Source organism: Phasianus colchicus, chromosome 1 (genome assembly GCF_987193195.1).
Source record: "Phasianus colchicus chromosome 1, bPhaCol1.hap1.1, whole genome shotgun sequence".
Classification (NCBI taxonomy): domain Eukaryota; kingdom Metazoa; phylum Chordata; class Aves; order Galliformes; family Phasianidae; genus Phasianus; species Phasianus colchicus.
The window spans coordinates 85,947,305-85,973,241 of record NC_143436.1 but is presented as its reverse complement, the minus strand read 5'-3'; the positions used below and the strand labels follow the sequence as shown (position 1 = coordinate 85,973,241).

The following is a 25,937-nucleotide window of genomic DNA, read 5'->3' as shown; positions in this document are numbered from 1 at the left end:
GACTGGTGTAGCAGTGCAGAGCTTGTGGGTAAGAATCAAGGGGCAGGCTAGTATGGGTGACACTGTTGTGGGTATGTACTACAGGCCCCCTGATCAGGAGGATGAGGTTGATGAGGCTTTCCATAAGCAACTGGAAGTAGATCCCAGGTGCTGCTGCTTATGCGGAACTTCATTTATCCAGATATTTGCTGGATAAGCAACATGGCCAGGCACACGCAGTCCAGATGGTTCCTGCAATGTGTTGAAGACAATTTTCTGATGCAGGTGGTGGAGGAACCAATGAGGGGGGTGTGTGTTGCTGGACCTTATTCCACTAATAAGGAAGGGCTTGTCAAGGAAGTAAAGGTCAGGGGCAGCTTGGGTTGTAGTGACCACGTGGTAGAGTTCAAGATCTTGAGTGGAAGAAGCAAAGCAGAAAGTAGGATTGCTACCCTGGACTTCAGGAGAGCCAACCCTGATCTTTTCCGGGACCTACTTGGAGCTATCCCATGGGCTAGGGTATTAGAAGGTAAGGGGGCCTGTGAGAGCTGGTTGGCATTTAAACAGCTCTTCTTCCAAGCTCAGGATCAGTGCGTCCCTGTGAGCAAGAAATCAGGAAAGGGTGGCAGGAGACCTGTGTGGATGAGCAAGAAGCTCATGTACAAACTCAAAGGGAAGAAAAAGCTCCATGAAATGTGGAAAATGGGTCTGACCACTTGAGAAGAATATAGAAATGTTGTCAGGGCCTGCAGGGATGCTATGAGGAAGGCTAAAGCCCGCCTGGAATTGAATCTGGCAAAGGTGATAAAGGATAATAAAAACTTTTTAAGTATGTTAACAGTAAAAGGAAGACTAGGGAGAATGTGGCTCCCCTACTAAGTGAAGGGGGTGTACTGGTAATGGGGGATGCTGAAAAGGCGGAGATACTGAACGCCTTCTTTGCTTCTGTCTTCAGTGAAAAAGCTCTCCCGGACCCTGGAGGTTAGTGAGAGGATCTGGGGAATGCAAGACTTCCCTTTAGTCAGGGAAGAGGCAGTCCAAGAGCACCTGTGCAACACCAATGTTCATAAATCCATGGGACCCGATGAGATGCATCCACGGGTGCTGAGGGAGCTGGCAGAGGTGATTGCTGAACCTCTCTTTGTCATCTTTGAGAGGTCTTGGAGAATGGGGGAGGTGCCTGAAGATTGGAGGATAGCCAATGTCACTCCGGTCTTCAAACAGGGCAAGAAGGAAGATCCAGGTAATTACAGGCCAGTCAGCCTCACCTCTGACCCTGGAAAGGTGATGGAGCAGCTTGTGCTGGATGCCATCTTCAGACAACTGGAAGAAAAGGAGGTTATCAGGAATAGTCAGCATAGGTTCATCAGGGGGAGGTCATGCTTGACCAACCTGGTAGCCTTCTACAATGTTGTCACTGGCTGGGTGGATGGGGGGGAGCAGTGGATGTAGTCTACCTTGATTTCAGCATTCACAGATTTGATACTGTCTCCCATGACATCCTTATAACAAAGCTGAGAAAGTGTGGGATAGATGAGTAGACAGCGAGGTGGGTTGAGAACCCTGAGCTCTGACTGGCAGAGCACAGGGGGGTCATCATTGGCAGTGCAGAGTCCAGTTGGAGACCTGCAACTAGCGGTGTTCCTCAGGGGTCTTGTTCAACGTCTTCATCAATGACCTTGATGAGGGGATGGTGGCTACCCTTAGCAAGTTTGCTGATGATATGAAGCTGGGAGGATTGGCTGACATCTGAAGGCTGTGCTGCCATTCAGCGAGACCTGGACAGGCTGGAGAGCTGGGCAGTGAGAAACCAGATGAGGTTTAACAAAGGCAAGTGTAGAGTCTTGCACCTAGGGAGGAATAATTGCATGCACCGGTACAGGTTGGGGGCTGACCTGCTGGAGAGGAGCTCTGCAGAGAGGGACCTGGGTGTCCTGGTGGACGACAGGTTGGCCATGAGCCAGCAGTGTGCCCTTGTGGCCAAAAAGGCCAATGACATGCTAGGGTGCATTAAAAAGAGCGTGGCCAGCAGGTAGAGGGAGGTGATCCTCCCCCTCTACTCTGCCCTGGTAAGGCCTCATCTGGAGTACTGTGTCCAGTTCTGGGCTCCTCAGTACAAAAAAGACAGGGATCTCTTGGAAAGAGCCCAGCGGAGGGCCACAAAGATGGTGAAGGGCCTGGAGCATCTCCCCTATGAAGAAAGGCTGAGTGAACCGGGTCTGTTCAGCCTTGAGAAAAGAAGACTGAGAGGAGACCTGATCCAGGTCTATGAATATCTAAGGTGTGGGGGGCAGAGTGGTGAGGCCAGACTGTTTTCAGCAGTCTGTAGACAGGACAAGGGGAAATGGCCAGAAACTGGAGCATAGGAAGTTCCGCACCAATGTGCGCAAGAACTTCTTTACGGTGAGGGTGACGGAGCACTGGAACAGGCTGCCCAGGGAGGTTGTGGAGTCTCCTTCTCTGGAGATATTCAAGACCCACCTGGATGCCTACTTGTGCGACCTGGTGTAGGGAACCTGCTTTGGCAGGGGATTGGACTCGATGATCTCTGGAGGTCCTTTCCAACCCCTACGATTCTGTGATTCTGTGATTATGTACTAAATTCCTAAATACAGATACTTTGGTTGGAAGGTATTTGTTGATGGGATGCATGGAACTTGTCTTGTAAGGAAAAATTGCACATTAATCAGTGGTATAAGTTAATTTTTTTACACAGTTATACTATAGAACTGACCTCTGAGTTTTGTTTATGTGTTCCTGTTGGAATAAATGTGAGTGTATGTCTAAGGCAGAAGGCGGAATAACAGTACTGTGTTAAGCTGCCAGATTTATAGTCTGTCACATCCCTCTGTCTGGCTAGCCCTGTTAGGCAGGGTTAATATTGCTGTGGAAAACTGATCTGAAGATTGTCTAATTTACTAAATTTCAATCTTAACTAATATTTTGGTACATAAATGGGAGGACAGAGGAGGAATCATTTATCTTGCCCAATGCAGTAAAATAGTCATTGTGATTGAAAAGTGGTTGTGTCTTGTTCTATTTACTTTTGTTGTCCTCAAATAGTAATGGTAGTAGACTGTTTCCTTGGCTGTTTCCTTTATGTACACCTCTTGTCACTAGACACATGCAGATGTTACTGCAGATGAGCTGGGGAAAGAGTTCAGTTGCTAGCAGGTCTTCAGACCTCTTCTAGCTCTCATACTTGAGTAAATTTCAGCTAGCTTGCTTTTCATTTTACTTGCTTCAAGCTTTTCTTTTATTTACTGCTGCATAACAGCAAGCAAGTCTGACAAGAGATAATCCTTATTCCTGTGATTTCACAATAATAGTGTCACACTGACTTTGGTAAAGCACGGCCTGGTCCGGAGTGTAAACTGGATCAGACTGGCATCCACAGGCTGGAGTTTTCCACAGGGCACAGAGGAGTGAGGACTGTATCCACTACCTCATGGAGTTCCCTTAGACCTTTGTCAAAGTACTACGTGTTGTGCTTATCTCCATGTTCCTAGTTATTAGCTCTGGATGGTTTAATAACAGTGAAGTTATTGCTGCATGCTGTGATTGATGTGATAATGCTGTCCATGTGCAACCAGTGTTGGGTATCTGCATGCATAGCTTCCAGCTGTAGTTATGTTAGATGAAGAATGTGAACCAACTCTGCTGAAACCAATGGGAATTTTCCCATGACTCTGATTTGAAGCTAGATATAGCTGTATTTTGACATGAAATTCATACTTCCTAGAAATTGTCCCCACAGGACAGTGTTGGAACACAATGTTGGAGGAAGATTTAATAGAAACTTGTACAGCTCTGGACAAAATCACACTGGTGAATGTTCTGGGCTGTGCAAGCTGACCTCTTCCAATTCCATCTACAGCAGGCCCTCTCTTTTGTCTAAGAGAGGTGCTATTTTTGGTGCTTTGTCCTTTCAATTGCCTGTTCTCCACCGGTTGTTGCCAAATACATTGAATTGTTATACAACTTCTGTATTTGTTATGCTGTTATATGATCATGCATTTATGGGAACAAAAAGTCCAGCAGGTCTGTAATGATTTCTGTTTCTCAATGGCAGGAACTATGGCAGCAACAGCAGATATATGCTAGGGATATCTTCTGAGGAGAGAGCAAGAGCAAGGATGCACGTAGGTATCACTGTGCACACTGACACTCTCCTCCCAAGGGAACTGAGGAAGTAAGCCAATTAAGCTGGAAATAAGCACTGTTAATTGAAGATCTTTCTGTCTGACTCTGCAAAGATTTAACCAGACCAAGATTTGGTAGGAGATTCATTTTAAGGCACAACTGCTTAAAAATTCCCCTTATTTCTGTACTGTCAGTCAGAGCCTCAGTCAGCTGCCCCAGTGGTAAGCATCTACCTCCATACTGTGTGTCTGCCTGTCTCCCCAGCCTTTTTCAGTTCATCAGGAACTAACACTGAGGATCCAGCATGTCTTTACTACTGGGAAGTTACTCTATTCAGATGTTGTTGTTATCTTGAAAATCTAGCTGTATAATGCTAAGAGCCAGAAACATATGCAGAACTGTTTTTCTTCCTAGGTCTGCTGCTGAAGTCTGACTGTAGTTAGTGGAGGCTTTGCAAAAGATACACCAGCAAGACTAGCACAGATAGTACTCTCAAAAGAAATAATAATAATAATATTACAAGTTATTCAGGTGAGTGGAAGGAGCTGCTATGGGACATTTATTTCAGGTTAGAGTGTGCCCTTGAAACTAAAAGCTTCTGATTAGTCACAGAATAGGTGGTAAGAAATTCTACCAGTGTGTTCAAGTTCTGGCCATAAGACAGTTTCCACGTGATGGTCTTTGTCCTTGAATTCAGCCCTACAGGTTGTATTGATGTGGTTTTGTGCAGATAACTCTTCACCAGGAACTGAATGAGAATGTTGCTCTAACCAGACTTCTAATTACCTGTTGAAAAATTAAAATAGATTTTGTCCACAGTACCTTGGGTTAGTTTTTAAGCAAAAGCATGCTGTGTCTCATTTGTGTATGTAAGAAGAGCTGGGAAGGGCGATGGGTATGAGATAATAATGTTTGCAGGCTACTCGTATGTTTGGGCTTGATAAACCTCCAAAGAATGAGAAGTTTCACAGGGACATAGCTAAGGTGAGAGAATGGGTAGCAGGCTTTCAGGTCTGTGTAGATACACATGCATGCTAGTACATACTGGGTATCTAAAGGCAGGTAAGGTCCATTAATACACCTCATTTGAGCTAAATGCAGCCACAGTGCCAAGGCACTTAATACCACTGTCTGTCTAATGATGTTTCTTAGCACTATGCTTTTGAAATAAGTTCTAACTATTATGGATGATAGGAAAAATGTATATGATTTCTTGCATTTTGCTCAGTGACTGGCCTCTTGTTGAGAAAGGGCCATCATAGAGTCAATGAATCTTATGTGAAGTGATCACCATAAAAGACTGTGAAAGATAAAGGACTCTGTAGTCCATTACCAGTCTTCTGAATCTTTCATGTTATTAAATTAATCTCATTATAATGTGCCTTTTCAACAGGAAACTATCAAATGGATCCCAAGAATGTTGTCATTCTGACACAGCTCTTTCAGATTCACTTATCTCACAATAAAAAACCTAGTTGGAATATACCAGCTGTACAGAAGATGAATAGTTTAGATGTCTATTTGGAACCACTGTAAGTAGATCTTTTCTCTCCAGTAATGTAATTTTATCTTGCTGTATCTAATTGCGGGTAATTGTTGACTCTTACGATGAGGTTGCTCTGTTTTTTGTCTTAATAATGTCTCCAAAGCCTTAAGCTATGAAAAATCAAGATTACTTAGAATTGTCCTGAGTGATGCCACAGAAAAACATCTTCCTTGGGCTTTCATGGATTTCATAGTACAGAATTATATTATCTTTTTTTTTTTTTTAATGGAAAAGAACTTCTAAAACCTCCTGTAAGATGAGAAGGTCTGTGAATCGGTTCAGTAGTCAACCCTGACATATGAGACAGAGACTGAACTAGCCAGGTGTTCTCTTAACCACATCATACCCAGAAGCCATTTCTGACACTCCTAAAATGTAGAGTTATTACATGATGCTTAGCTTTATGTTATACTTCGCTCATTTACATGTAATTTGCATGAGAATTTCTCTCTGGGGCAGCAGAATAACTGGTTGCTGTGCACTGTTAAAACACCTCAGTGATCTCTCTTTTATAGATAGTTTAGCACCTAGATTATGACTTTGGCTGCTCCTTGCCAGCCGTAGTTCTCTCATGCTTGAGTAAGAACTAACTTTTCATGCAGCTCTAGTTCTCTGTTCCATTTGTAGCTATCCCTGTCTTAAATTCTTCAGCAAATTTGATCCCTGCACTAGAGGGCAGTCAGAGTCAGCTGCACCAGCTGGTAGGTACGTCACAGCAGCCCTGCAGAAGTGGAAAAATGTGTGAGCAGATGGGGCTCCCAAGTCTCAGGACTTGCCTTTTGGTCCTTCAGCCCCATAGTATTCATTAGTTTGCCAGGGCCATAAAGTAGCAGCACAAATACTGCTGTTTTTAATCATGATTAAGAACCTGAAGTGTAATGGCTTTTGGATCCTACTCTTGAAGGCACTGATGCAGTTAAACCCTCTTCCTTGGTTGTCCATAACTGCAGCTTTGCATGTACTGGGTATTTTTTGGGCCCATCTCAAAAATATTGCATGTAGTTAAACCAGAAGGAAAATAACTCAATATTAATGAAATGCAGTAAAAATTGCTGAATGACATGATTCCAGTGGGATAGAACTTGAACAGCTGTCTATTGAATTTCAATAGACATCTAAGTGCTTGAGTTTGTCTAGAAATTCAAGAATTATGTCTACGTAGTCCATTATACTACTGTGCAAGCCATCAAAACACTGGCTTACTCCACATCACCTTCATGAATGGCAATATTCAGTTGTTTGGAAGCTCCTGCAATATTGCAAACCCTCTTTGCATTGTAAGACCTTAAGAGTATCCCTTTCCTCACCTGCTTTCTCCCCAGTGTGTATGAATGTGCCTGGCTTCTGGCTGCAGTGTGCTATGGACTCATGAGCATGTAGCATGCAAGGGCAAGATGTTGGGTGGATCCTGTTAGACAGAGAGTGGACTCCCCTGGGTGCCCATGAGATTTGGAAAGGAAAACAGTCATGACTGGGGAAGCATATGTGAAGTACAAAGCAGAAAAGAAGATGGAGTTTGATGGAACTGGGATACTGGGCAGCTATTTTGTTTAGGAAAAAGGGATTTTTCTCATGGGCAGCACTGCATTGTCTGTGGCATTTGGAGTTTGCCTCTTGGGAAGCAAGCACTGCCTGCTGCCTTGGATGGATGCTAGGTATCATGGAAGCTAATGCATCCTGACCTAGCAAATCCTGCAGCATGTTGAAGGCAGAACCCTGGCAGCCCCTGCTTGGAAATTCCTACCCTCGTATGCAAATTTACAGCACCATAAGCATGAGGAAAACATACTGAAATAGGAGTCTCATGTAAATACCCTGCTGATGTGTGAATGGCAGGTTTTAGTGGAGAGCAGTCCTCTTTGCAGACCAGCACCAAATAGATTTTGTGTGAAAGCTGTTCTTTTTCCTTAAAAAAGCTGACTACAGGCAGAGAAATGGTCAGCTCTGTTACTGGCTGTGATTTCAGGACCATGCCACCAAGCTGTGTTGGTGAATCTTCCTCCCTTTCCACCCCACAAGCACTGCTGGGTGTTGTGAGCTAACAGCCAAGCCTTGTTTTGTTCTGTACAGTCTGCAGTTGACAGCCTTTTGTTTTTGCTTGCTGCTGCTGTTCGTGGCTCTGGCACGGCAAACACAGAACAAGCATTACCAAAAGCAGAGCCCCATATGGAGGTGATAGTTTGCATCTGGAATTGATCCAAATTGATTGAGTCTTCCTTCTCCCTTCACATGCTTAGCAGAAACCAGGAAATATCTTCAAGGGATTTTTCTTTTCTAATTCCTGCTTATTGTTTCTGTAAAGGGCTGGCAATTTGTAAACATTCCCGAAGCATAAGGTGTGTTCTAAACATTTGCTTTCTCAGATTTCAAATCTGTTTATACTATGATAAGGCTAAATTAATGAAGGGCAATTGAAGCATCTCCCTGCTTGGTTTTCTGCCTGGCATTTCAAGTCACTCTGGAGCAGTGGAACTCAGATAAGGGATTCCTGCTGTTGTCAAAGATGGGGATATCCAGGGTCAATCCTGCATTTCTTCTATTTTGCATGCCCTGAAATCCCTCAGATTTCTCTAGATGACAGTTTGCCAATGGCAGCACCAGATCTGCCAGCAGGAATCTTCTGTGTTGAGGCTAGAGATCTAAGTCTCATCTTCCTGTGCTGGGTGTAATCCTCCTGATGTAGAATAAGGACATAGGGAGTACAAATTCTTGCCTTCTGATTTCATAGTATTTCACAACACCTTTGTGCTCTTCATTTCTGCAGGGGACAATATGTGATGCAGGGCAGTAAGGAGAAGGATTGTTACGGCACTAGGAAGTGCTTGTTGTGATCACTGAGTCTTATCTGCTCTTGGGCATGAACAAATCAATTCTATGAAGGTTCTCTTTTTTCTTTTTCTTCCTTATTTCTTTTTGGTTTTTTTCTTTTTGTTTTTCTGTTTCTTTCTTTTTCTTTTTTCCTTTTTTTTTTCTTTTGCTTCTTCTTTCTTCTTCTTTTCTCTTTCTCTTCTCTTTCCTTTTCTTCCTCTCTTTACCTTTGTTTTCATCTCTTTTTCCCTCTTCCTCTCCCCCTCTTTTTTCCTTTTTTTCCTTTTTTCCCCATTTCTCTTTCCTTCTCCTTTCTCCTCTTTCTCCTTTTTAATCTCCTCTTCTTTGAGCACCAGCATTTATTTTAACATTCTCTTCCAAATTTTCAGACAGCTCTGGCCTCAAACAGGAGCTGATGTAACAAAACCCCATGAGAGAGGTCTATTCTTATTATGTTTCTGGCCTAATTTTGCTATCAAGAGAGATGGATTCTCTCTGATCTTCAGGGTGGTGTCTAAAATTTTGGACGTTTCCCTTGATCCCTGTGGCACTTGACCGGAACACATACTCTGGTGTACACCAAGTACTTGTCTGCTTGCAAAAGGGAAAAAGTCACTACACAGGTAAGATGCTGTCAGTTTGGAGAGCAGAAAGGTGGGAAAAACATACAGCATATGATATGGAAAGAGCATAGCATAAAATGACACCTGAGGCCCTAATAGTAATGATCACTCCTCAGGTCAGGTTTTCCTGCACCTGAGGTATGTTATCTGCTTGAAGAATTTTTCTTTACAGTAATGTTTGTAAACAGGGTGCTTTATTTATGAAGAAGAAACTGAAAGACAGAGTGATACAAGAAACATTTCTTCCACAACACACAGGTGATGGGACTATTCCCAAGGAGGAAGTGCTGACTTACAGAGATGGACATAGGCCACTTTTAAGTGAGGTACCAACCACTCTACAATACCACACCATCAACCATCTGTTTAACCTGGCACTTACAATAAATCCTCAGATAGTTTGTTTTTTTCTGTAGCTTCGGTGGCCTTTTAAAATCCAGCTTAGTCATATCTGTGCAGACTGAGGCTGAAGATGTGACTTGGGTTGTGAAAGAAATGAAAACCAGAGAAACCAGAGAAGTGGAGGATGGTTGTAGGTGCTCCACATCACCTCCTTTCCTTGTGTTGCTGGATACTACTTCTCGGCAGGAATACACAGGGAGCTTCTTTTCACTGCACCACACCTGATCTTGCAGGTAAGCAGGGCTTTTCTTTTCACCAGAGTTCTCAGTCTTTCACCTTGCACCAATAGTAGCTTCATGTTGGATTCATTCTGGACATCCATTGGGAGCTCAGAAGCACAGGCCTTGTTATTGAAGTCTATATAGAAATGTGTCTTTTAAAAAAGAGTTGATAGTCCTACAGTTCTCTAAAATCCCTGTGGATCAAAATCAAGTCTTCTACATAAACCTTGTTAAAGGCTCTGCAAGTCAAATCCTGCTTTCTTGATGCTTCTCCCTGTGGGTTTTGATGTGCCTCAGCAGGTAAATGGCTAATCTGGAAGGCAAACATGATAGTGATGATGCCCAGGGAAGGAGGGAAATTGAGTACATTGCCTTCATGCTGCTGAATAAATGCAAGCAAGGGCAGAAGGGATGGGGGAGCCCACTGTGTTTCACTGAAGTGAGAAGAGTTGCTTGAGAACCATTTCCATGGCAGCAGTTCTGTTGAGTTAGTATTTTTACACAACAGTTTTACAGATTGGAACTGTAATTAAAAAAAAAAAAAAAAAAGACAAAAACAAAAACAAACAAACAAACCCTTTATGATAATTTTTGTCTTTAAAGTAAGATCTATTTCACTTTTGTCGTCTCATTTTCGTTTCTTTTTTCCTTTGGAGAAAAAATGCTTAATATATATGTGTCAATTCCATGCAATAGCATATAAAATGAGAAAGCTTTTCTGATTTTTTTTTTTTCTCCTCTTGTTTTAGAATTTGATTCAGGCCTGTAAACAGATGCATTCTTCACTGCATTAGCAATTTATTCCATTTTTTAATCAGCCACATGATGCTATCCAAATATCACTTCACCTATAATCGTCTTTTGTGCAGAAGCCCAAATATTTGTATTGCTAGGAAGAACTCATTAAGGTGGCATTCTCATATTTTTATTTTTTTCCAAATGCTGCCAAGTAATTAAGTTGCAATATATTCAGAGGTTTGAAAGGCTGCAGTCCGAGTACTCTCCCTAACTATAACAGTCCTGAGAACTAACTATCCAGTTAGTACAATTAGTCAGTTAACTGCAGGTCCAACCTCGTTCAGAGGCAATATGCCTGGTAATGTGTCATATCGTAGCCTATATTGAGGTTTCCTTCTGAGGATCAGTGCAATCACCTCGACTCAAGTACACAAAATATTCTTGAAAGTTTGTATTGTGTGTGGTGTTGCTAGGAACTCTGCTGTTCTAAAATGCTAATTGTTTACTGAAGCAAGAAATTTGTGGCTTTTTTGTTTTTTTGTAATAGATTGTAGCAATGCATGAGGCCAGGGCAGGTTCCATTGAATTCTAATGAGCTTGACCTAGCAGAGCTGAAGGGAAGGCCACGAAGAACGCACTGTATGTGGCAAAGAGGATCTGTGAACATAAGCAGATATTGTAGTACCATTGACATTGCAGGTCTGAAATACATACTCAGCCTTTAGATCAAAGGATCCTTAAGTGTTTTATTATGCCGATCTATCTAATAATGTTATGCAAACTCCAAAGTACCAGTGTTTGGTAAACATTCACTTACCCACCTCTGATATGAAGCAATTGTGGGAATCAATCATAATCGCTCTCTAACAGCACACAACAAACTGGGCTGTGATCTGTGGCTAGGGGAAGGGAAGCCCTTATTTATTCAAACGACATGACAAAGTCTTATAGCTAATGCCCTTGCTGTAGTTTTATGTGTGCTTACCTTGATCTTACAAAAGGATCAGAAGAGATGAGTGCCAGGCTAGGGGCAAAACCTTGAGTACTGCTTGGCTGCCAGGATTGCCCAGGAGATCTTTCCAGGGGTGCACAAGCACTGAGCCATAGAGGCAACCAAGATCTCCTTGGAGGTGTCCAAAAGAGTGACCAGGATGAACAGACCTTCAGTTATTTGCCCTTGGGTTTGGAGAAGGGTTGAAGGGGAAGGTGAAGGGGTCCAGGCTTTTGAAAGACACCTGAGGGCTCCTCTCTCCAGTTCTGCATGGTGTTGTGCAGGTGGCTGTGGAGGATGCACTTCAGCACTTCCACAAGATTTGTGTTTGGGCTGGGAAGGGTACCTCAACTGGCTGGCACTTAACTGTGCGTATACAGCATGACATTGGTGCTCAGGCTGAGAAGAAGTGTCAGCAGTGCCCAATGGAGCTGGCCCAGAAATTTCATTGTCAGGTTAAACCCCATTGGCTATATTAACACACAAGGTGATACAGCAGTTGATATATGTTTGTCATGACAGGTGACTGCAGAAGACTGGGAAAGGCAGCAGGATCACTACAGGACAGGGCAACACGATCTTAAGGCAGAGAAACAGTGTGAAACTAGTAGAGAAAGAGAAGGAAACACCCATCCCGTGCTTCAAACGTTACCAACTTATCGTCCATAAAGCTTAATGGTATCGCAGTGCTTTGATGACACCTGAATAGTGAAAAGTTCAAATGATGCTCTCCTGTGATCAGCAGCAATACTGTAAGCCAACCAGAATCACTGTCTTTTTCCTCTGCACGTGTGGCAGAGCAGAATCATAATCTTTTCTTATGGCAAAAAAAAAAAAAAAAAAAGGAATTAAGCTCTTAGAGCTGGCAAGATCTTTTTTCTAGGTGTGGCTGCATTTTGGTTGTTTTTATTCCTCCATACAAAGCATTTTCAGTTTAATACATGGGTTGCTCCAAAAGTAATACCTCCTGTTTATTTCCATGGAAACTACAACAGCTACGAAGAGCACATTAACACTATTTGATAGAGCAAATCCTCATCTACAAAACACTATTTGTCAGCATAGTCATCACCATTAGCTGTGCATTTTCAACAGTGATGAACAAGGACCAGCATGCTGTGCTCATAAAAATCTGTATCAGCAGAGGTGACCTGCTGTTGCTGTCACCACTGATGAAACATACCACCCACTGCCTCACTCTGCTCATATCTACTGTTCAGTCTCCATAAATGTTTAGAAAGTGTCAATGAAGATCAGGGGGAGCCATTTTTTCCACATGGAGAAATTCAGTGATACCCCTTTGCTTAATAAGCACTCCCATGTCAGACACCATTCTGTCAGTCTGCCCCTCTGCTGCCATCTGTCACACAGCAACAACGTGTAAGGAAATATTTGTGGGAAGGTTCAGTCTCTACTGCCATACCACCAACATCTGCCTCTGATGTCGTAGACCAACATAATAAAATAGGAGGCATTAGTTTTGGAGCAGCCCTCATATTATTTTAGTTTTAGACTGTTTCAGTCTTAAGTGAGCCCAAACAATTGACCTAACAATTCTAAGACAAAATGCATTCTTTAATACAAGAAAAGTTGTGTCAGCTTTAAAAAATGAAATGTGTTCTCATCAGCAAAACAGTGCCTTTAAGGATCAGGTCCCAGGTTCTGAATCTGGAAGTGAGTGCTGATTCTACTAATCCAGTATCTTACAAGCTAGTCAGCACCTCACAGTGTCACATTGAGGCTCAAAATACACTTAAAGCAGCTGTGTGCTAAGACCATGCATGTGCCCACCCATTTACAGTACTATCCTGAATACAAGGTCAAAACTTTAGTGTAACTTAGCTACGATTCTATAAAGACAGAAAATCCAATATGCTTTCCTTCTTGATTTCAAAACAGTATGCTTTAACTTAAAACTTTTCCATTTCTGGCTTTCCACTGGATAGCAAAATGTAATGAAAAAGTGAACCTGGCTAGATGTAAATGGTGAAGATAAAGACTCTTAATTGTTCTGACCCTGCAAAGAGCAAATCCCAAGCACACAAATCAGTGCTACTAACAGAAAAGCAAATCAGCTCCTTAGCATTCTCACAGCTATGTCTGAGTCATGGCATTTTAATAAATGCCACAGAGAATGCTATTGCAAATTACCTAATTATTCGAGGAAGAAAATCCCAGCCTAGTCTTTTTTCTATCAAATCTCTTCTTGCTATTGCTGTAGGATTACTCTGAAAAAGGATGGCCTTACACTGGCAGGACCTTGGTGGAAGTCTCTGGGAGTTTGCTTTAACTGTAAACTGCAGGAAAGTGAAAAATGGAGTCTGATGGTAGGTGCTGTTTGGTGAATGGTTGAGCCAAAGAAGGATTTTCTGATCCCCACGATGTGCTGTGGCTTAGATATATTCAGGGAGTTGGTCCTGTATCTTTTGTTGTCTTTTCGTATAAACATACCAAAGTTCAAAAACTTGTTTAGAACAAAGAAAGCAGTGTGTTTTCAGGAGTCATGGGTAGACCTGTGCAGTAGCACATAAAGGAGTGTCTCCATGAGGTAGTTAAAAAGCCAGAGGCAGTGACAGATTATCTGATATGCAGATGGGTTGTGCTGTTTTGCTGGAGAGAAAAACAGTGACTGCTGAAGCAAACGTGGTGGTACCTAGCAGCTTGCTGCTGGCAGCAGTGCCAGTGATGCACAAGTCACAGGGAGAATGAAGCCAGTACATTGGCATCTCTGAGCATCTCCCACAAGGATTTGATGTGTCCCGGGTTTCCTGAAGAAGGACAGAGCATAGAAGGAATGAAATACTAGGTTGAGTTGTGTCCTGCAGTTACCTTGCATCCTTGCAGAAATCCTCTAAGACCACTAAACCAAATGCACATACTTGACAATCCTTGAGTCAAGAAAACACAATCTCACTGAAAAAGCTTTCCTCTAAAGAGATCTAGGAATATGTCAGTTCTAATGCTTGGGTGAAGTTGTCTACTGAGTTGTTGCACGTATAGTTTTGATTTCGCAGTTGGCATCAGTAAACCACCACAGATGAAAAGTTCTCCAAGAGTTGACAGAACCTGAGGGAATGGCATGAAACTGTGTTAGGAGAGGTTGGGGTGGGAGTTAGGAAAATGTTCTTCACCAGCAGGAGCTATGGGCCCTAGAACAGGCTCCCAAGCTGCCAGTGTTCAAGGAGTGTTTGAACACTGCTCTTAGACACAGAGTTTTATTTTTTGTGTTGTCCTGTGTAGAGTCAGGACTTGGGCTCTATAATCCTTATGGGATATTCTATGACTCTGTGATTCTATGATCAGAGTCAGGCTATGACACTTCAAACCGACCTTGCTGGCCTCTTAGAGTCACTGTCACATATTCCTGGGGGGAGGAAGCAAAATCCTGTGCTGTCATTATGTAGAAGGTCTTTTAAGCCATCTGTGTACACCCAGGTACAGAGAAACATTGCACCAGAAACGAATCTTTCCCTGGCCAGGCACTGAGAGAAGAGGATTTATTCTGCTCTTCTTCAAGTGTCTCAAAGGCTAATCTTGATGGCACTGAAATCTGAGAGCTGCTCTTTGCTGAATCTCTCCATTTGTGATCCACAGTGGGCTTTATTTTGCTTTGCTATACAGGCTTTGGGGCTGTGTTAGCAATCAGCCTTTCCTGCTCATGTTCACAGGAGCACAGCCTACTTTAAAATAAACAATTTTGCTTTGTTAGCTTAGATCTTCACTTGCAGCTCCTGTGGAATAACTGGGCTGTGAACCTAGCTAGGAACTTGGAACAGTTCTGCTCAATTAAGATAAAGCCTCAGTTAGCATCTTACTTCTAAAGGTAGATGTGATCTAAGATAAGATGTAAAACTTGTTTTCTTTGTGCAAAGGCACAATATTGATTAATTCATTATAACACAGTCAGGATGTCTGTTGGAATGAGAAGCTTTGAAGAGAAATATATGTTTTGAGAGAGAAGGAAAAAGACAAGAAATACAAAGAACCATTGCATACTTAGAGCTACTGGAAAAAATTAAAGACATATTCAAACCCTACTGCATCCATACAAAAGATGTTACATGATTTCTAACATTTCAAATGCAGCACTCATGTTTGGGCTGACCAATTATCTACCACATTTTCATGTCTAGGGAAATGAAAAGTGTTACAGTAATTGCACAGTTTGATCAATAGATGAATCATTTAATGAAAAAATTGTAGCAAAGAGTCCAAACATTAATTCAAAAGCATTTTACACCCCAGACCTGATTAATTATGCAGCTATGGTAACTTGGGTGGAAACTGATAAAGACTGTATCAAGTGTCTTAATAAGAGTTTATTTGTAAACAGTCACTGAAGAGGACAATAAGTAGGACTACATCCTGACCTCTCCTGACTGGCGTTGCCTTTACTTAATCCAGCTGAAGAGCTATGCATGCATAGGTAAAAGGAGGTTAGTAAAAAACTTCAGTAAAACTGGAGAGTCATCACCCTTTGAAAGGCAGAAAGAGGAATGTGCGACAGCTTGCATTATGACCTAGAAACTAAATCTCTCCACTTTTTATATCTGTTCTGCACCAAAAGCAGAAACATAGCCCTGCCCTGCTCCAGGAATTATAAGGTGCAATCACACAGCCTGTAAAAATGTATAGAAAATACATGTGTTCTCTGAACTTACCTTTACTTCATTGTGCTTTTAATCTACATTGGTTTTCCTAATCTTTGGTATTCTATGTTTGCTAAAGCTATTCAGGAATGCAGCATCATATGATACCATTTGGTTGCAGCTGTGTTGCAGCTCTGCCATTTTTATATGAAAATGTAGCCTCTCAGCTGTGCTCATCCTAGGCAGCAATACCTATCTTTACCCACAATTAAGATTGCACAATTATTTCCATTACAAGAGTCTACTTTTTTTTCCCCCTGTAAGTTTCTTACAACCTTCCTAAATTGTATTATTCAGGCTGAAATTTTTCTTGCTGAGTGTCTTCATTAAGAATCTTTTACTTCCTCATGCCCTCAATTATATGCTCTAACTTCTGGTTAGCTCTGCAGTGGTCAGGCGGTTGGATTCGATGATCTTTGTAGGTCCCTTTCAACTGAACTATGCTATTCTATTCATGTTCAGCACATAGTTTTGAAATTCCTACCAAACTAGGTGCTCACAGCTTTCTTCTTTCTTCCACTTGAAGTCCTTCCACTACTTTCTCCTTTATCTCAAGTGGTGAAAGGCTGATGAACAGCTAATGCTCCAGCTACATTAATAAACGTCACGTGAGGACTAGGATGAAGTTTTGATGTTGCTTTTCTTTACTTTTCTTGCTTTTAATACCGTAGAAGCTTTATGGAACTTAATTCATATAACACCATGAATGCTGCAGCCCTTCAGAAACCAAAGCTGGCCTTGTGACTGTATTCAGTCCCCCTCTATGGCATGAGAATGTATGGAGAATAGAGCTAAATACTTCTGAAACAATGACACCAAGGTGACAGGCTTGAGAGCTACATCCACCTCTGGACTTTGCTCATTAAACTCTCTCCTCTGGGACTTCTCCCTCTTCAAGTTTCAAAGTATTTTCTTTGTATCAGGCTTCTTCCTCCTGTTCCCTCTGCCTCTGGCTTGTGTTGATGAAAGCAGTAATATACTGTGAATAAAGAGCACATGTGAGGCTAAAAGCAAGAGTTATGGCAAGGTGTCAGACCTTTTATCACGATAACTAGAGGCATTAAAAAAAGGCAAAATTTGGGATTTTTGGGGCATATAATGTTCTATTTATGTTTTTCCTCTTCTGACAGAAGCTGTAGAAGCTGGTCTTTGAAATAAACACAGATCCAGAGCAGCTACATAGACAGGTCTACTGCAAGCACAGACAACATAGGTCTTTGTCTTGGGCAGCAGACTGCCAGTTTCTGCTTGGCCAAAAAAAAAAAAAAAAGCTTTGGCTACTGGGTTAGTGTCCTTTCTTGACAGCTGCTGGAGGCCCTAATGCATGAGAGCAGGACCTTGGCATATCTGACACCTCTCCTGTTTTTTCCTTCCCTGCTGCTCTGACATGTGCCTCTCCTCTCTGAGCAGCAAAGGTATATTTGCTTGTGCTCTCAGTAAGTTTCTTCTGTAGGAGAAGACAGGAGTTACTGCTGATGACATACTAGAATAAGATTCCTGAACATTACTTCACTTATTCAAAAGCATTTAAGAGTTTTTCTTCTAAAATGCACAATATTGAACTCTAGGAATGATCTATACAACTGACTGACACTTTGACACTCATGAGTAATGCAGCCATATCAACGTCAAGTCAACTCAGGAGCCTCACACCTTGTGCTCCCCAACACATATTTAAAAATTTTTTTTTAAATGATATATGCAGAGACAAATAATGTCAAGAAATAATAAACTATTTTTAGGTATGTGAACAAAACTGGCAAAAGAGTTTTCTGCATTCTCTGGTCAAATTTACTCTTGGTATAATATTAAAAAATGGATAAGCCCAACAACTTCACACTTGACTTCTGTTGTGGAGTACATCATGACTGATCATCCAGGCAAGATCACAAGGCAGATCATCAGCTGCACTCAACACAGAAAAAAAATTGCAAGCAGTTCATAAAATTGAAAGTGTTCATGTTTGAGAAAGTTGCAGTGCTAGAGTGGCTTTAATAAAGGATCTCTGATATGCTGCTGATGTTGTTTAACTCTTAGTACTAATGAGTTTAAGTGGCTTAGTTATCTTAAACTGCTCTAAAGGCTTAGACTGATTTAAGCAGTTTAGCTTAAAGTTATTCCAGTCATGGTTCATACGGTTGACAAGTTCTGATGAAAGCAATATATAGTCAGGTATTGTCAACTCATACTGCTCAGCTCTGATGAATGTTAAACATTTTGAAAACAGCATAATTTCCAGGCTTTTTTTCTTAATTTTTTTTTCTTCTTCTAAATAGAGGACTACCACATATTAAAATAGAAGCTTTGCAGCACTGGTGTTCAAGGCAGACATAACTTTGCATCAATAAGGATATTCCTAACACTGGAACTAAGAGTTGGTCTGAAATTCTGAAAAAAATATTTCAGTGTTCTTTGGCATCAGAAATTTGGTATTTCCTTGCTTCTGTTTCTCACTGGACTCTCAGAATTCTTCTCTAGGAACAGATTACTTAAATAATAGTTAGCTTTTCTGTAGTGTTTCACAACTGCTCGGGAAAGTATGTGTTTGCATTGCCCACTCCAGTTTAAAGAAACATGGTTGACAATCCCAAGTTTTGAAAGTTTGCAACGGCTACTTCATTTTCATTCAGACACAGTAAGCAGGACACCAGCACCTCTCCTTTCCCCTTGAGGAGGGAACATGCAGTTCCCATGAAAGAAGATTGGATCAAGACCCATTGGATCAGCTGTCTGTCTGGAAGCATTTTTGTAAGAGGCAAAGATAAAGGACCATCTCAAGAATCAGGAAGAGGTTAAGGGCACACAGAAGAGAAAAGAGGGAGAAGACCTAGGTTGAGCAGGGACCACAGAGGGCTCCAAAGGTGGTGGCACTGAGTACAAGCCCTACAGCTGCATGACAGAACGTGTCAGCATCACTAATGGTAATCTGGGGAGTGAAGCTTTTTCTAGGACTAATTGATTGTAATCATATTCTGCATTAGTACTGCTTTGCTGAAGGGCTGTCTGAAGCTCAAGGTTCAAAGGAGGATTGCAGCCCAGCTTTTCTTCTTAATGTCCCTTATGTTAAAGGCTTCCAAGACTAAGTGGTTGGCCTCGTCTTACTGTTACAACTCCTCACTCCTCCTGAGAGTTTGTTTGCTCATTAGCAGAGAGATCCTCTAAGGAGAGGTTGCTATGCCATTAACTCAGTTGGAAATGTAAGAATGGACCTTGCTGAGTGAATATTTATGTCTGAATGATGCTTAACATACTTGGCACACTGCTAGGAATACTTCACTAATAATAACTCATGGTAATGTCTCAAGTAGAGATCATTACAAACACGTAAGAGGAAAGAAGGAAGAGGTGTAGAACATTATGGCTGCCCATTCATCTTGGATCATTTTCAAGAAAATCCTTCAACAGGCATATCTGAGTTAAAAATTGCTTTTGCTGCTGCCACAAGTTCCAATTAGTGAAAAGAAAGGACCTCTTCTCTACTGCATTTTGAATGAAGAGGTAATTTTGTGTGGTGGTTTTTTTGTTTTTTTTTTTTCCCAGATAATGTCACTGAAACACTAAAGAGGATAGCTGAATAACAAAGAATATGAAAATGCCAATTGCTCTTCTTTAGCTTTCAATTTATTTTTCAGACCATAGTGGGCACAGACACATTAGTCATAGGCACACATGACATGTCCTTTGGGCTCTGTCTCACTTCTGTCATTTTAAGATGAGGCTCAACGCATTCCTCTGCTCTCCTTTTACCAGTCATTCCCAGTCCTTTAGCACCATCATCACTTCACTGCTTTACATTATAAATACCTTCACCAACTGCCTTGTGAGGAAAGAGACTGCTATTGTACCTATGTGATTCATGGAAAACCGAATGAGGACAGTACTTAGTGGTTTACCCAAGGTTGCACTGAAAACCTGGGTAAGTCAGGGAGCTGGACCTGCATCTCCCAAGTTCCAGCCTTTCCCTAAGGCTGCAGAACTTATCAGAGGAAGCCCCCACTCTCCTAGCAAGTACACATGGAATGCTGACCCTCTATATTAGATCAGAATTTGGAAAAAATACATTAACTCTTTAAATCTCAAAGGTTAACTGTTGCATTTAGATAGGCACACTTTATTACTAAAAGCTCTGGGTTGTATATCCAAGTTTAAATTATGTAAAAGTGTGATCAGTTCTGATACAGTATGGTAAAAATCTTACTGCATGTAGCGATCTTATAAGAAATCACAGAACAGCTAATAAAAAAGACAGGGGATCATTTGTGCGTTTGTAGCCCGGACCAATTTTTCTAAAGAGCTAATGGGTGAGAGAGATCAAAAATTGAAACTACTTACCCAGTTCCTAATTGTCCCAGCAAGATCCCTCATTACGGGAGGTTGTGAAGGAACCAAATAAAGTTACACAAAAGACTGCATCTGGGTTGCAGAACAGAAGAGGAAAGCACACTGGGAATCCAGAGAAAAATGCCTGCACAAACAACATGAAAAAAGAAAATGTAAAGCTCAGAGACATTTTTCTGCTCTATTGCTTGAGACTACAAGGATTTAGAAAAGAATTAATCTCAATCAAAAGGTAAAGGAGTAAGACTGCTCTCAAAGATGGCAAAGTCATGTCAGAGCCAGAATCTTTACTGCTCTGTGATGACACCTCATCTGCATAAGCTGTGAGTTCCATAATGAGGTCAACACAGTGCCTGAGTGGCTGATCATACATAGCTGTCATTGACAGAAGACCCTGCAGAAAGTGGGAAAATAGAAGGTAATTGTGTGGTCTTCTGATCTACCTCTCATGCCACCAGGAAGAAGGAGAGAAGGGTGCAGCTTATGATGCAGTGTGGGAAGATAGAAGGAAGGAAAGTCAAAACTAGGCCAGGAGAACAGGGGAGTCCAGGAGGAGATGTGAGGCTCTATCCCAGTGCTGGAACAAGTATGAAAATATAATAATCACTCTTGGGCTGAAAGTATGGAATCTGGAATGATTCTCCCTGGCAAAGAAAGTGACCAAAAGGATTTTCGAATTGACACGTGGGCTAAGGTAGGACAAAAGGGCCGATGTGTTCTTCAATTGACCTCAGCTCAGGATTGAGGAGAAGATGTGAAAGATGCCTGAAGACATTTTTTAATGATTATCCCAGCTGAAAGAATGGACAGAGCTTGTATTCCTTTGGTAAGAGTCAGAAGGATAGATACAGAGGACTTGTAGGTCAGAGGAGTACTTTTGGTCTGTGACTGCATCTGAGACAGAAGATTTCATTTGTTAAACTTCTGATTCTAGTTTGTAGAAACTGGATGGTACCCCTCACTTCTTAAAGCTGAAATACAGGGGAGCACCTCCCATGGTGAAGTGAGCTATGTTATGCCCTCAGAAGTATTTGCCATGCAGTCAGAAGAGAAACAAGGAATAAAATCCAATTGGCCACGTGGTGTACAATGGTTTAACCTGTTCCTGAGACCATGAGTTGACACAGCTTGAGACAGCCTCCACCAGCATCCTTGTCTCAAAAAAGAATTACATCAGAGGGACAAGTGCTGCTGATCAGCATTCTGTGCTAGATAAATAGGCAAGATAATGGCTTATGCTTTTATCTTAAGGAATTCCATTGTGTGAAAGATAACAAATTGCAATTGGCTGGTTGTAGTAAGCAGAGAAAAACTGAAAAAAAATCACTTCCTTTGGCTAGGTTGGCAAGTCAAAAAGAGTTAGAGCCTTTAATTTCTAAGACTCAATCCTGTATGTGTAAAATAAGGTTAATATCCTTTCCCCACAGCCTCTTAGAATTTTCTGATGATATGTCCATTAAGGTTGCAATAGATAATAAGTGTGTTTTCATGGCTGTAGGACACATGCACTGTTCAGAGCTGGCTTCATAAGCTGGCCTATCACCTCAGAGACCTGCATATGGTACTATGTTGAGAGTACCAGGAAGAAATACCATTTGTGTGTTCACTGTGGGACTCAGCTTGTGTGCAGGGTACAAGGTGTGCCAACAGGCGTGGAATAAGGACAGTAAGAATAAGCATGTTTGTTTATTTGATCTACAACTTTATGAGATTTGATCTACAATTTTATGAGATGTCCAATTCTTGGACAAGAGTAAAAGTATCATGGCCACATGATGCACTGTGCTGAAATAGTGCATACTTTGCTGTGTCAAAGGCTTCTTGAAGAAGTGAAGTGACACTGTCCTGGCAGACTGTGTATCAGTCTGTGCTTCAATTACTTCATGACGACTCAAGTGTGCTCTTGTCTTTCCATAGCTAATGTACGTCCCCTATATGAGTGCAAAGCATTCTCATGCCATCTTGTGAGCTTTGGCTGAAAAGATTGTTGAAATGTGCTTGCATTTGGTCTGGATGAAATTTGTAGCACTCAGTGGTCTATTAGTACAAGGCCACCTATCCATAACTGTAGAGTTCAGGTTCCCCAGTTCCCTACACACTGTGTTTCGGGTTCCTCAGACAAAACAACCTGTGATTCTGCAATTGAATATCGTACACAGTGTCCTTCCTCCAACAGGGAACAAAGGTTTCATATGCAGTTTTAAACCTGGCATTTCCTACCTGTGAGTCCATGTTTTTGTGTCCTTGATGATGATCTTTTTCTGTGTCATATGATCCTAAGTCTACGCTTCTGAGCATGTTTCCATGCACTGCTTGGGTATTTTGTCTAGAGATCTTTAGCTGTTTGCTTTTATGTCTTCCTTTGCAGAACTTCTGCTACTGTTCTATCAGTAATCCTCAGTGATCGATTTGGCTATGAAACAAAGCAGCCTAAGACATGATTGCTTAAGTATCTACAATAATGAGACTAAATATTTTGGCATTGAAGAGCTGCTTTAAACAGTGCTTCTTTTGTGGTAGATACCTACTGGAAGTTATTGAAATCTCATATCAGTATTTTTGTTAAGTTTTAAAACATACTGCTTCCTTTATTACCTGTACCCTTAGCAATTCTTCTTGTCATTCAACAAATTAATAATGCAGCTGTGTTAGAAGCCAGTTTTGCATCTGAAGGCAATTCAGCTACATACTGTGCCAGATGTCAGGTGCTGGGGCCAACTGGAACAAATACTGAGCTGGTTTGTTACTGGACTCCTGGAAGCAGGGCTGCTTTCACAGTTCAGCCAGCAAGGGATGAGCAGCCTTCTTCAGTGTGAGCCTGCTCCTGCTGTGCCCGACCAGAGGCTGCTGGCAGCACTTCTCCCATCAGGAGCTACAGCAGCTAACCTCACCTTTAAATAGGAGCTTGCCCTCAGTAAGATCAAAAACCTTCATGCTGAACAGTGTGCACTTTTAAACAAATGCAGCACCTCTCCAGAGCAGCATTAAGCTTTATGGCAACAGATCAAAAGTGAATGTAGCTGCTGTCGGTATGAGGAACAGATACTGAGGTCTACGTCTGTGACAGAAAAGGGAAGGAAGTGGGAAGAGTGACGGTGACCCTGCATAAAGAACTGGGGGTTGCATCTTGCTGCTATTCCCGTTGCTGCAAATAGCAGCTGTCTGTGTCCTCTGAACCCAGTGGAGTAGAGGTGGCAGCAGCAGAAGGCAGTCTAACTTTTCAGTGCTCTGGAATAGGCAAGGGAGGCATTTAGATCATAGCTGGTTTGCATGCTTTAGTTTCCTGCTCTGCAAAGTTAACCGTGCTCTTTACTCCTAGCCCCAGCTCTGCACCTGTCTGCAGCAGCCCTGGAGCAGAAAAAAAGTGAGCAGCATCTCCTCTTTCTCTGAAGGCAGAGCAGTGCTGACTCTAATCAAGATGATGTGATGAGGGACAGCCGCAGTTCTGCCTGGATCCCAAGGCCCTCCCTGCTGGTTGTGAGGTGGTGTAGGAGAAAGGGAATTAACAGACGGAAATGAAACAGAGAGGGTGTCATACAGGGGAATGGTTGGTATTCAGAAGTGTCCTGGGGACAGTTGTAGCTTTTGAGGTCACCAGACTGGGGATCACAGTGTGTTCTGCAATAGAATGCTTAGAAAGAATTCTAGGCTTAGCAAGTGCATAAATGAAGCCAAATCAGAGAGTATAACCCAGAAGGTAGTTTAACAACTCGCAGATTTACATGGAGTTGCTTACTAAATTGCTAGGCCTTGCCATTTAATACGAGTTGCAAAGCTTAAAGAAAAAATGTAGCTTCTAACCTCTTCCCATTTTCTGATACGCCAAACACATACAGCAAGCTTGTTTGGATCTCACAAAAGGCTGGAAGGTGACATTTCCCACTGTGAGCTGTGGGCGGGTCGGATTGGAGCAGTGTCCCTGCTGACCTTGCACGCCAGGAGCACTACACACTGAGTTTCTGTTGTAAGCAAGGCTTTGCTCTGGTTTAGGAATTGGGCAACAGCTCAGGCTAAACGACAAGAGCCCACTGAAATTTAAGGGGTGGTTACCTGACTCTTTGCATCTTGAAAATGTACTTATCAATTAATTTTTTTAATCCATTTTAAACTAAACTAGTGCCATTTTCTTGTGATAGCAGGGACAAAAAGATCAAAGGGAAGAAAATGGACGAGTTCAGTGTGTATGTGCATGCAGTCTTCAAGAGTAGACCTGGCTCAGGCATTTGGATGCAGCTGTTTCTTTTGTCTTTAAAAAGTAAAAGTCCAGAAACTTTACTACCTTCCAGCTGTTGATAGCATACCTGGGTGAGACAGTTTCAGGTTGACTTCTCATTGCAATTTCAAAGCACAGCAGAGCAGAAGCGTGCCTAGAGTTAAGAGAAGGGATAGAAAAGTGTTAGCATATATTAAAATTATGTTTTCACTGCCAATAACCTACTCCTTTCTGTCAGACGTGTCATTTAGCTTCTCTGTACCTGGGATAGTGCCTGATGACAGTCTTCTTTGGTAATACTGGTTTCAGTAGTACTTCAGTGCTACTTTGCTTCCCAACACCATCCTCTTCTCCTTCCTCTCTCCTCACTCCAGAGCTCATTCCTGCTCCTGCCACTGCATGTTACTGCCATGTTCATCACTCACAGTTTGCCCACTAGTACTATCAGTCTGGTAACTGTTGAGTCTATAAAATATCCATGCTTCATGGAGCAGGACACAACTGAGGGTCAGCCTGCTCGGTGGTGGAGCTGGCACAAGGAATGAGGCATGAGGAAGAGGCAAAAGCGGCAGGCACTGAAGAGCTTGCTGCCAGCACACTGTAGGTATGGAGAAACCACAGACTCCATTTTAGCACTGAACAGCAATGAGAGGAGGTGCTGTGAGTCATCACTAAAGGATGTTTTTGAAGTGTTTTGAGATCCTTACAGATACCTTGTAGAGAAATGTCCTTGAAGAGCAGAAATCGCCGTTCTTACCCTACAAGTTTTGCTAGGCTGACAATAATAAACAAGAACTATAGCAGGTTGTGGCTAGCCTTAGATCATGAACTCCTGCTTGGGAAGAAGAGACATGGATTGCATAAGAGTCATATATTTTGAGAAAGTGGTGGGAGGTGAGGGACAGTTTAGGTTGCAGATGCTTCACTATTGTGTAATTGCAAGAAGGTGGAGACAATTCACAGCTATGGGTCAAGCTTTTGACCCTGTTCAATATGTAGTGGACTAGGCAATTTTAGTTGAGAAGGCTGCAAATATTGAGAGCAGTAAGGCTACAGTTTGTGGTTACCAGTGTAAATGTCCATCCTAGCTGTTCGCTGTCATTCTGCCCCTGCAAAGTTGTCTTGTGTGTGGTACTAGCACAAGTGTTTATGTCATAATGCTGTGAACGAAATAATCGTTTTGAAGGGAAAGTTATTTTTCATCCTGAGCTATTCAGCAGCCAGCTGCATGAACACGAGGGTCTGTGCAAGTAAGAGTGTAGATCAGGAGCATGAATGAATGGTTA

At 42.0% G+C, this 25,937-nt stretch overlaps 2 long non-coding RNA genes across 4 annotated transcripts in view; one reads left to right on the top strand and one right to left on the bottom strand.

Annotated features, from left to right (window-relative positions):
• The window catches only part of LOC116242318 (uncharacterized), a 75,288-nt gene that overhangs the window by 13,199 nt on the left and 36,152 nt on the right, over positions 1 to 25,937 (top strand). The window contains exons 3-6 of one of the 3 annotated variants that reach the window (XR_016471478.1): positions 4,052 to 4,121; positions 4,537 to 4,653; positions 5,516 to 5,654; positions 9,358 to 9,619. This is a non-coding gene — a long non-coding RNA (uncharacterized LOC116242318). Of the gene's footprint in view, positions 1 to 4,051; positions 4,122 to 4,536; positions 4,654 to 5,515; positions 5,655 to 9,287; positions 9,620 to 25,937 lie in introns of those variants that run through there. The other 2 variants (XR_016471477.1, XR_016471479.1) reach the window with 2 other exon arrangements.
• Positions 16,722 to 20,740, bottom strand: LOC116242441 (uncharacterized). The gene is made up of 2 exons (XR_004169759.2): positions 20,433 to 20,740; positions 16,722 to 17,079 (listed from the first exon to the last, which is right to left on the bottom strand). It is a non-coding gene; the product is annotated as an uncharacterized LOC116242441 (long non-coding RNA).